Consider the following 11,166-nt stretch of genomic DNA (forward strand, 5'->3'; position numbering starts at 1 on the left):
AAGAAAAGGCAACTCTCTAGGCATTCTTCTATTTTTTCCAAAAAAAGGCACATTCTGCACACCCATTCCGATGTCTAGGGGAGACACGGACATGCTTTGGTATTGCCATTCGTCTCACAAAATGCAGGCTGGTGGGCCAGTTGATTCTAGAATGAACAATTTCATCGCTACTCTGTAACCGCTTTACTACTTTGAAGGGTGCAATGCCATGTGGTTTTGATGTCACAGGCTTGCCATTTTGAAGCCTTATCACTAATTGCCACCTGGACATTGAGAATAATTTGTAATCTGCATTAAACTGAACGAGCGAATAATCAGCATATTAAAAATTGGTCTCACTTTCATTATTAACCTCACAACATGTCAGTTTTGTACCTTGACAGACCGACGATAGGCAGTTTTTCCTCTAGATAACGGTTGCCATGTGTGTTTTCAGATGCATGACACAAGTATTTTCACCTGGACAAGACCTTAATTACCAGTTCGAGGTATAAATTCAGCAATCACAGGATTCTGGCCAAAAAACTGAACCATGTGTGAGTCAACAAACATGTCCCTTGAATGCATGCAACACTATATATTTCAGTAAACCGTCCCTTCGGATGATTCTTGTATTGCCAAATTATTATCACATTGTTACAGTCACACACCAAAAGCAACAGGCCACTACAAAACCCTGCGCCCACACTGGCCACATTTATGGAAAGTGGCCCACAAGCTTGTGGCCAGTTAAAGCTGGCCAGTTCCCATATGGTCTAGCAGTTAGGATTCCTGGTTTTCTTGTACGCAGCCAGGGGTTGACTCCAGTTTTTCCTCTAGATAAAGGTTGCCGTGTGTGTTTTCAAATGGATGACACGAGTATTTTCACTTGGACAAGAGCTTAATTACCAGTTTGAGGAATCAATTCTGCAATCACAGGAATCTGCCCAAATACACTGAACCCCCGGGTTGAGTGAAAAAACAGATTCCCTGAATGCATTCAACACTATATAATTCAGAAAACCGTCCTTTTGCATAATTCTTGTTTTGCCAAATTATTATCACATTGTTACAGTCACAGAACTAAAGCAACAGGCCACTACAAGGTCCTGCGCCCACGCTGACCACATGTATGGAAAGTGCTCCAGAAGCCCATGGCCAGTTTAAAGTGTCCAGATCCCATATGGTCTAGCGGTTAGGATTCCTGGTTTTCACCCAGGCGGCCCGGGGTCAACTCCCGGTATGGGAATGCATGCTCCTTTGTGCTTCCCTCCTCAAAAATCCAGCAAATCTTCCTGCACCAGAAGTGACTTTTTGACCAGCAGTAGAGCTACAGAACCCTGAAATGTCGAGGTTCTGATCCAGCAAATCTTCCTGCACCAGAAGTGACTTTTTGGCCAGCAGTAGAGCTACAGAACCCTGATATGTCGAGGTTCTGACTAGCCCTTAGCCCCTTCGATAGCTCAGCTGGTAGAGCGGAGGACTGTAGGTTGGAGTGTTGGCCATCCTTAGGTCGCTGGTTCAACTCCGGCTCGAAGGAGGTGTTTTTTTCATGTTCCCACCAATGTTTTGGCTTGGAGCTGGCTTTCTCACAGCTGTCAGCAGAGCTTGAATTCGCAGTCCACAATTGGAAGGCAAAAGAGCTTTCCCTGACCGGGAATCGAACCCGGGCCGCGGCGGTGAGAGCGCCGAATCCTAACCACTAGACCACCAGGGATGGATGGTGGGCTGGAGGGCTCGTGGGCTGGTGGGCAGGAGGGCTGGAGGGCTCGTGGGCTGGTGGGCTGGTGGGCTGGAGGGCTGGTAGTCTGTTCTCCTGATAACAAGGTGAGAATGAGCAGACATCAATGCTTGCCACCGTCACATCGAAAACCAACAAGTCTGTAACAATCGGGGGTCTTTACTAATGGTGGGCCAGTGGAGCAATGGATAACGCGTCTGACTACGGATCAGAAGATTCTAGGTTCGACTCCTGGCTGGCTCGCTCTGTGCTTGTTTTTCTCCGGCTTATTTTGTTGTTGTGTTTTTTTTCTCCAAAGTCCAAAAGAAAAGGCAACTCTCTAGGCATTCTTCTATTTTTTCCAAAAAAAAGGCACATTCTGCACACCCATTCCGATGTCTAGGGGAGACACGGACATGCTTTGGTATTGCCATTCGTCTCACAAAATGCAGGCTGGTGGGCCAGTTGATTCTAGAAAGAACAATTTCATCGCTACTCTGTAACCGCTTTACTACTTTGAAGGGTGCAATGCCATGTGGTTTTGATGTCACAGGCTTGCCATTTTGAAGCCTTATCACTAATTGCCACCTGGACATTGAGAATAATTTGTAATCTGCATTAAACTGAACGAGCGAATAATCAGCATATTAAAAATTGGTCTCACTTTCATTATTAACCTCACAACATGTCAGTTTTGTACCTTGACAGACCGACGATAGGCAGTTTTTCCTCTAGATAACGGTTGCCATGTGTGTTTTCAGATGCATGACACAAGTATTTTCACCTGGACAAGACCTTAATTACCAGTTCGAGGTATAAATTCAGCAATCACAGGATTCTGGCCAAAAAACTGAACCATGTGTGAGTCAACAAACATGTCCCTTGAATGCATGCAACACTATATATTTCAGTAAACCGTCCCTTCGGATGATTCTTGTATTGCCAAATTATTATCACATTGTTACAGTCACACACCAAAAGCAACAGGCCACTACAAAACCCTGCGCCCACACTGGCCACATTTATGGAAAGTGGCCCACAAGCTTGTGGCCAGTTAAAGCTGGCCAGTTCCCATATGGTCTAGCAGTTAGGATTCCTGGTTTTCTTGTACGCAGCCAGGGGTTGACTCCAGTTTTTCCTCTAGATAAAGGTTGCCGTGTGTGTTTTCAAATGGATGACATGAGTATTTTCACTTGGACAAGTGCTTAATTACCAGTTTGAGGAATCAATTCTGCAATCACAGGAATCTGCCCAAATACACTGAACCCCCGGGTTGAGTGAAAAAACAGATTCCCTGAATGCATACAACACTATATAATTCAGAAAACCGTCCTTTTGCATAATTCTTGTTTTGCCAAATTATTATCACATTGTTACAGTCACAGAACTAAAGCAACAGGCCACTACAAGGTCCTGCGCCCACGCTGACCACATGTATGGAAAGTGCGCCAGAAGCCCATGGCCAGTTTAAAGTGTCCAGATCCCATATGGTCTAGCGGTTAGGATTCCTGGTTTTCACCCAGGCGGCCCGGGTTCAACTCCCGGTATGGGAATGCATGCTCCTTTTTGCTTCCCTCCTCAAAAATCCAGCAAATCTTCCTGCACCAGAAGTGACTTTTTGGCCAGCAGTAGAGCTACAGAACCCTGATATGTCGAGGTTCTGACTAGCCCTTAGCCCCTTCGATAGCTCAGCTGGTAGAGCGGAGGACTGTAGGTTGGAGTGTTGGCCATCCTTAGGTCGCTGGTTCAACTCCGGCTCGAAGGAGGTGTTTTTTTCATGTTCCCACCAATGTTTTGGCTTGGAGCTGGCTTTCTCACAGCTGTCAGCAGAGCTTGAATTCGCAGTCCACAATTGGAAGGCAAAAGAGCTTTCCCTGACCGGGAATCGAACCCGGGCCGCGGCGGTGAGAGCGCCGAATCCTAACCACTAGACCACCAGGGAGGGATGGTGGGCTGGAGGGCTCGTGGGCTGCTGGGCTGGTGGGCTGGAGGGCTGGAGGGCTGGAGGGCTGGTAGTCTGTTCTCCTGATAACAAGGTGAGAATGAGCAGACATCAATGCTTGCCACCGTCACATCGAAAACCAACAAGTCTGTAACAATCGGTGGTCTTTACTTTTGGTGGGCCAGTGGCGCAATGGATAACGCGTCTGACTACGGATCAGAAGATTCTAGGTTCGACTCCTGGCTGGCTCGCTCTGTGCTTGTTTTTCTCCGGCTTATTTTGTTGTTGTGTTTTTTTTTCTCCACAGTCCAAAAGAAAAGGCAACTCTCTAGGCATTCTTCTATTTTTTCCAAAAAAAGGCACATTCTGCACACCCATTCCGATGTCTAGGGGAGACACGGACATGCTTTGGTATTGCCATTCGTCTCACAAAATGCAGGCTGGTGGGCCAGTTGATTCTAGAATGAACAATTTCATCGCTACTCTGTAACCGCTTTACTACTTTGAAGGGTGCAATGCCATGTGGTTTTGATGTCACAGGCTTGCCATTTTGAAGCCTTATCACTAATTGCCACCTGGACATTGAGAATAATTTGTAATCTGCATTAAACTGAACGAGCGAATAATCAGCATATTAAAAATTGGTCTCACTTTCATTATTAACCTCACAACATGTCAGTTTTGTACCTTGACAGACCGACGATAGGCAGTTTTTCCTCTAGATAACGGTTGCCATGTGTGTTTTCAGATGCATGACACAAGTATTTTCACCTGGACAAGACCTTAATTACCAGTTCGAGGTATAAATTCAGCAATCACAGGATTCTGGCCAAAAAACTGAACCATGTGTGAGTCAACAAACATGTCCCTTGAATGCATGCAACACTATATATTTCAGTAAACCGTCCCTTCGGATGATTCTTGTATTGCCAAATTATTATCACATTGTTACAGTCACACACCAAAAGCAACAGGCCACTACAAAACCCTGCGCCCACACTGGCCACATTTATGGAAAGTGGCCCACAAGCTTGTGGCCAGTTAAAGCTGGCCAGTTCCCATATGGTCTAGCAGTTAGGATTCCTGGTTTTCTCGTACGCAGCCAGGGGTTGACTCCAGTTTTTCCTCTAGATAAAGGTTGCCGTGTGTGTTTTCAAATGGATGACACGAGTATTTTCACTTGGACAAGAGCTTAATTACCAGTTTGAGGAATCAATTCTGCAATCACAGGAATCTGCCCAAATACACTGAACCCCCGGGTTGAGTGAAAAAACAGATTCCCTGAATGCATACAACACTATATAATTCAGAAAACCGTCCTTTTGGATAATTCTTGTTTTGCCAAATTATTATCACATTGTTACAGTCACAGAACTAAAGCAACAGGCCACTACAAGGTCCTGCGCCCACGCTGACCACATGTATGGAAAGTGCGCCAGAAGCCCATGGCCAGTTTAAAGTGTCCAGATCCCATATGGTCTAGCGGTTAGGATTCCTGGTTTTCACCCAGGCGGCCCGGGTTCAACTCCCGGTATGGGAATGCATGCTCCTTTTTGCTTCCCTCCTCAAAAATCCAGCAAATCTTCCTGCACCAGAAGTGACTTTTTGGCCAGCAGTAGAGCTACAGAACCCTGATATGTCGAGGTTCTGACTAGCCCTTAGCCCCTTCGATAGCTCAGCTGGTAGAGCGGAGGACTGTAGGTTGGAGTGTTGGCCATCCTTAGGTCGCTGGTTCAACTCCGGCTCGAAGGAGGTGTTTTTTTCATGTTCCCACCAATGTTTTGGCTTGGAGCTGGCTTTCTCACAGCTGTCAGCAGAGCTTGAATTCGCAGTCCACAATTGGAAGGCAAAAGAGCTTTCCCTGACCGGGAATCGAACCCGGGCCGCGGCGGTGAGAGCGCCGAATCCTAACCACTAGACCACCAGGGAGGGATGGTGGGCTGGAGGGCTGCTGGGCTGGTGGGCTGGAGGGCTGGAGGGCTGGAGGGCTGGTAGTCTGTTCTCCTGATAACAAGGTGAGAATGAGCAGACATCAATGCTTGCCACCGTCACATCGAAAACCAACAAGTCTGTAACAATCGGTGGTCTTTACTTTTGGTGGGCCAGTGGCGCAATGGATAACGCGTCTGACTACGGATCAGAAGATTCTAGGTTCGACTCCTGGCTGGCTCGCTCTGTGCTTGTTTTTCTCCGGCTTATTTTGTTGTTGTGTTTTTTTTTCTCCACAGTCCAAAAGAAAAGGCAACTCTCTAGGCATTCTTCTATTTTTTCCAAAAAAAGGCACATTCTGCACACCCATTCCGATGTCTAGGGGAGACACGGACATGCGTTTGGTATTGCCATTCGTCTCACAAAATGCAGGCTGGTGGGCCAGTTGATTCTAGAATGAACAATTTCATCGCTACTCTGTAACCGCTTTACTACTTTGAAGGGTGCAATGCCATGTGGTTTTGATGTCACAGGCTTGCCATTTTGAAGCCTTATCACTAATTGCCACCTGGACATTGAGAATAATTTGTAATCTGCATTAAACTGAACGAGCGAATAATCAGCATATTAAAAATTGGTCTCACTTTCATTATTAACCTCACAACATGTCAGTTTTGTACCTTGACAGACCGACGATAGGCAGTTTTTCCTCTAGATAACGGTTGCCATGTGTGTTTTCAGATGCATGACACAAGTATTTTCACCTGGACAAGACCTTAATTACCAGTTCGAGGTATAAATTCAGCAATCACAGGATTCTGGCCAAAAAACTGAACCATGTGTGAGTCAACAAACATGTCCCTTGAATGCATGCAACACTATATATTTCAGTAAACTGTCCCTTCGGATGATTCTTGTATTGCCAAATTATTATCACATTGTTACAGTCACACACCAAAAGCAACAGGCCACTACAAAACCCTGCGCCCACACTGGCCACATTTATGGAAAGTGGCCCACAAGCTTGTGGCCAGTTAAAGCTGGCCAGTTCCCATATGGTCTAGCAGTTAGGATTCCTGGTTTTCTCGTACGCAGCCAGGGGTTGACTCCAGTTTTTCCTCTAGATAAAGGTTGCCGTGTGTGTTTTCAAATGGATGACACGAGTATTTTCACTTGGACAAGAGCTTAATTACCAGTTTGAGGAATCAATTCTGCAATCACAGGAATCTGCCCAAATACACTGAACCCCCGGGTTGAGTGAAAAAACAGATTCCCTGAATGCATACAACACTATATAATTCAGAAAACCGTCCTTTTGGATAATTCTTGTTTTGCCAAATTATTATCACATTGTTACAGTCACAGAACTAAAGCAACAGGCCACTACAAGGTCCTGCGCCCACGCTGACCACATGTATGGAAAGTGCGCCAGAAGCCCATGGCCAGTTTAAAGTGTCCAGATCCCATATGGTCTAGCGGTTAGGATTCCTGGTTTTCACCCAGGCGGCCCGGGTTCAACTCCCGGTATGGGAATGCATGCTCCTTTTTGCTTCCCTCCTCAAAAATCCAGCAAATCTTCCTGCACCAGAAGTGACTTTTTGGCCAGCAGTAGAGCTACAGAACCCTGATATGTCGAGGTTCTGACTAGCCCTTAGCCCCTTCGATAGCTCAGCTGGTAGAGCGGAGGACTGTAGGTTGGAGTGTTGGCCATCCTTAGGTCGCTGGTTCAACTCCGGCTCGAAGGAGGTGTTTTTTTCATGTTCCCACCAATGTTTTGGCTTGGAGCTGGCTTTCTCACAGCTGTCAGCAGAGCTTGAATTCGCAGTCCACAATTGGAAGGCAAAAGAGCTTTCCCTGACCGGGAATCGAACCCGGGCCGCGGCGGTGAGAGCGCCGAATCCTAACCACTAGACCACCAGGGAGGGATGGTGGGCTCGTGGGCTGGTGGGCTGGAGGGCTGGAGGGCTGGTAGTCTGTTCTCCTGATAACAAGGTGAGAATGAGCAGACATCAATGCTTGCCACCGTCACATCGAAAACCAACAAGTTTGTAACAATCGGGGGTCTTTACTTTTGGTGGGCCAGTGGCGCAATGGATAACGCATCTGACTACGGATCAGAAGATTCTAGGTTCGACTCCTGGCTGGCTCGCTCTGTGCTTGTTTTTCTCCGGCTTATTTTGTTGTTGTGTTTTTTTTCTCCAAAGTCCAAAAGAAAAGGCAACTCTCTAGGCATTCTTCTATTTTTTCCAAAAAAAGGCACATTCTGCACACCCATTCCGATGTCTAGGGGAGACACGGACATGCTTTGGTATTGCCATTCGTCTCACAAAATGCAGGCTGGTGGGCCAGTTGATTCTAGAATGAACAATTTCATCGCTACTCTGTAACCGCTTTACTACTTTGAAGGGTGCAATGCCATGTGGTTTTGATGTCACAGGCTTGCCATTTTGAAGCCTTATCACTAATTGCCACCTGGACATTGAGAATAATTTGTAATCTGCATTAAACTGAACGAGCGAATAATCAGCATATTAAAAATTGGTCTCACTTTCATTATTAACCTCACAACATGTCAGTTTTGTACCTTGACAGACCGACGATAGGCAGTTTTTCCTCTAGATAACGGTTGCCATGTGTGTTTTCAGATGCATGACACAAGTATTTTCACCTGGACAAGACCTTAATTACCAGTTCGAGGTATAAATTCAGCAATCACAGGATTCTGGCCAAAAAACTGAACCATGTGTGAGTCAACAAACATGTCCCTTGAATGCATGCAACACTATATATTTCAGTAAACCGTCTCTTCGGATGATTCTTGTATTGCCAAATTATTATCACATTGTTACAGTCACACACCAAAAGCAACAGGCCACTACAAAACCCTGCGCCCACACTGGCCACATTTATGGAAAGTGGCCCACAAGCTTGTGGCCAGTTAAAGCTGGCCAGTTCCCATATGGTCTAGCAGTTAGGATTCCTGGTTTTCTTGTACGCAGCCAGGGGTTGACTCCAGTTTTTCCTCTAGATAAAGGTTGCCGTGTGTGTTTTCAAATGGATGACACGAGTATTTTCACTTGGACAAGAGCTTAATTACCAGTTTGAGGAATCAATTCTGCAATCACAGGAATCTGCCCAAATACACTGAACCCCCGGGTTGAGTGAAAAAACAGATTCCCTGAATGCATACAACACTATATAATTCAGAAAACCGTCCTTTTGCATAATTCTTGTTTTGCCAAATTATTATCACATTGTTACAGTCACAGAACTAAAGCAACAGGCCACTACAAGGTCCTGCGCCCACGCTGACCACATGTATGGAAAGTGCGCCAGAAGCCCATGGCCAGTTTAAAGTGTCCAAATCCCATATGGTCTAGCGGTTAGGATTCTTGGTTTTCACCCAGGCGGCCCGGCTTCAACTCCCGGTATGGGAATGCATGCTCCTTTTTGCTTCCCTCCTCAAAAATCCAGCAAATCTTCCTGCACCAGAAGTGACTTTTTGGCCAGCAGTAGAGCTACAGAACCCTGATATGTCGAGGTTCTGATCCAGCAAATCTTCCTGCACCAGAAGTGACTTTTTGGCCAGCAGTAGAGCTACAGAACCCTGATATGTCGAGGTTCTGACTAGCCCTTAGCCCCTTCGATAGCTCAGCTGGTAGAGCGGAGGACTGTAGGTTGGAGTGTTGGCCATCCTTAGGTCGCTGGTTCAACTCCGGCTCGAAGGAGGTGTTTTTTTCATGTTCCCACCAATGTTTTGGCTTGGAGCTGGCTTTCTCACAGCTGTCAGCAGAGCTTGAATTCGCAGTCCACAATTGGAAGGCAAAAGAGCTTTCCCTGACCGGGAATCGAACCCGGGCCGCGGCGGTGAGAGCGCCGAATCCTAACCACTAGACCACCAGGGATGGATGGTGGGCTGGAGGGCTCGTGGGCTGGTGGGCTGGTGGGCAGGAGGGCTGGAGGGCTCGTGGGCTGGTGGGCTGGTGGGCTGGTGGGCTGGAGGGCTGGTAGTCTGTTCTCCTGATAACAAGGTGAGAATGAGCAGACATCAATGCTTGCCACCGTCACATCGAAAACCAACAAGTCTGTAACAATCGGGGTCTTTACTAATGGTGGGCCAGTGGCGCAATGGATAACGCGTCTGACTACGGATCAGAAGATTCTAGGTTCGACTCCTGGCTGGCTCGCTCTGTGCTTGTTTTTCTCCGGCTTATTTTGTTGTTGTGTTTTTTTCTCCAAAGTCCAAAAGAAAAGGCAACTCTCTAGGCATTCTTCTATTTTTTCCAAAAAAAGGCACATTCTGCACACCCATTCCGATGTCTAGGGGAGACACGGACATGCTTTGGTATTGCCATTCATCTCACAAAATGCTGGCTGGTGGGCCAGTTGATTCTAGAATGAACAATTTCATCGCTACTCTGTAACCGCTTTACTACTTTGAAGGGTGCAATGCCATGTGGTTTTGATGTCACAGGCTTGCCATTTTGAAGCCTTATCACTAATTGCCACCTGGACATTGAGAATAATTTGTAATCTGCATTAAACTGAACGAGCGAATAATCAGCATATTAAAAATTGGTCTCACTTTCATTATTAACCTCACAACATGTCAGTTTTGTACCTTGACAGACCGACGATAGGCAGTTTTTCCTCTAGATAACGGTTGCCATGTGTGTTTTCAGATGCATGACACAAGTATTTTCACCTGGACAAGACCTTAATTACCAGTTCGAGGTATAAATTCAGCAATCACAGGATTCTGGCCAAAAAACTGAACCATGTGTGAGTCAACAAACATGTCCCTTGAATGCATGCAACACTATATATTTCAGTAAACCGTCCCTTCGGATGATTCTTGTATTGCCAAATTATTATCACATTGTTACAGTCACACACCAAAAGCAACAGGCCACTACAAAACCCTGCGCCCACACTGGCCACATTTATGGAAAGTGGCCCACAAGCTTGTGGCCAGTTAAAGCTGGCCAGTTCCCATATGGTCTAGCAGTTAGGATTCCTGGTTTTCTCGTACGCAGCCAGGGGTTGACTCCAGTTTTTCCTCTAGATAAAGGTTGCCGTGTGTGTTTTCAAATGGATGACACGAGTATTTTCACTTGGACAAGAGCTTAATTACCAGTTTGAGGAATCAATTCTGCAATCACAGGAATCTGCCCAAATACACTGAACCCCCGGGTTGAGTGAAAAAACTGATTCCCTGAATGCATACAACACTATATAATTCAGAAAACCGTCCTTTTGGATAATTCTTGTTTTGCCAAATTATTATCACATTGTTACAGTCACAGAACTAAAGCAACAGGCCACTACAAGGTCCTGCGCCCACGCTGACCACATGTATGGAAAGTGCGCCAGAAGCCCATGGCCAGTTAAAAGTGTCCAGATCCCATATGGTCTAGCGGTTAGGATTCCTGGTTTTCACCCAGGCGGCCCGGGTTCAACTCCCGGTATGGGAATGCATGCTCCTTTTTGCTTCCCTCCTCAAAAATCCAGCAAATTGGAGTGTTGGCCATCCTTAGGTCGCTGGTTCAACTCCGGCTCGAAGGAGGTGTTTTTTTCATGTTCCCACCAATGTTTT

General features: G+C 46.3%; 12 non-coding genes across 12 annotated transcripts; 7 read left to right on the plus strand and 5 right to left on the minus strand.

The window, feature by feature from the left end:
- Positions 1 to 1,624: 1,624 nt before the first annotated feature.
- On the minus strand, positions 1,625 to 1,696 carry trnae-cuc (transfer RNA glutamic acid (anticodon CUC)). The gene has a single exon. It is a non-coding gene; the product is annotated as a tRNA-Glu (tRNA).
- Positions 1,697 to 3,180: 1,484 nt separating this feature from the next.
- On the plus strand, positions 3,181 to 3,252 carry trnae-uuc (transfer RNA glutamic acid (anticodon UUC)). The gene has a single exon. It is a non-coding gene; the product is annotated as a tRNA-Glu (tRNA).
- A 317-nt stretch (positions 3,253 to 3,569) lies between these two features.
- trnae-cuc (transfer RNA glutamic acid (anticodon CUC)) lies at positions 3,570 to 3,641 on the minus strand. The gene has a single exon. It is a non-coding gene; the product is annotated as a tRNA-Glu (tRNA).
- A 178-nt stretch (positions 3,642 to 3,819) lies between these two features.
- trnar-acg (transfer RNA arginine (anticodon ACG)) lies at positions 3,820 to 3,892 on the plus strand. The gene has a single exon. It is a non-coding gene; the product is annotated as a tRNA-Arg (tRNA).
- A 1,217-nt stretch (positions 3,893 to 5,109) lies between these two features.
- trnae-uuc (transfer RNA glutamic acid (anticodon UUC)) lies at positions 5,110 to 5,181 on the plus strand. Its single transcript has one exon. It is a non-coding gene; the product is annotated as a tRNA-Glu (tRNA).
- Positions 5,182 to 5,498: 317 nt separating this feature from the next.
- Positions 5,499 to 5,570, minus strand: trnae-cuc (transfer RNA glutamic acid (anticodon CUC)). The gene has a single exon. It is a non-coding gene; the product is annotated as a tRNA-Glu (tRNA).
- A 170-nt stretch (positions 5,571 to 5,740) lies between these two features.
- On the plus strand, positions 5,741 to 5,813 carry trnar-acg (transfer RNA arginine (anticodon ACG)). Its single transcript has one exon. It is a non-coding gene; the product is annotated as a tRNA-Arg (tRNA).
- Positions 5,814 to 7,031: 1,218 nt separating this feature from the next.
- trnae-uuc (transfer RNA glutamic acid (anticodon UUC)) lies at positions 7,032 to 7,103 on the plus strand. Its single transcript has one exon. It is a non-coding gene; the product is annotated as a tRNA-Glu (tRNA).
- A 317-nt stretch (positions 7,104 to 7,420) lies between these two features.
- trnae-cuc (transfer RNA glutamic acid (anticodon CUC)) lies at positions 7,421 to 7,492 on the minus strand. Its single transcript has one exon. It is a non-coding gene; the product is annotated as a tRNA-Glu (tRNA).
- Positions 7,493 to 9,403: 1,911 nt separating this feature from the next.
- trnae-cuc (transfer RNA glutamic acid (anticodon CUC)) lies at positions 9,404 to 9,475 on the minus strand. The gene has a single exon. It is a non-coding gene; the product is annotated as a tRNA-Glu (tRNA).
- A 209-nt stretch (positions 9,476 to 9,684) lies between these two features.
- Positions 9,685 to 9,757, plus strand: trnar-acg (transfer RNA arginine (anticodon ACG)). The gene has a single exon. It is a non-coding gene; the product is annotated as a tRNA-Arg (tRNA).
- A 1,215-nt stretch (positions 9,758 to 10,972) lies between these two features.
- On the plus strand, positions 10,973 to 11,044 carry trnae-uuc (transfer RNA glutamic acid (anticodon UUC)). Its single transcript has one exon. It is a non-coding gene; the product is annotated as a tRNA-Glu (tRNA).
- The last annotated feature ends 122 nt before the right edge of the window (positions 11,045 to 11,166 follow it).

Source organism: Carassius gibelio, chromosome A11, assembly GCF_023724105.1.
Source record: "Carassius gibelio isolate Cgi1373 ecotype wild population from Czech Republic chromosome A11, carGib1.2-hapl.c, whole genome shotgun sequence".
In the NCBI taxonomy this organism is placed as follows: Eukaryota; Metazoa; Chordata; class Actinopteri; order Cypriniformes; family Cyprinidae; genus Carassius; species Carassius gibelio.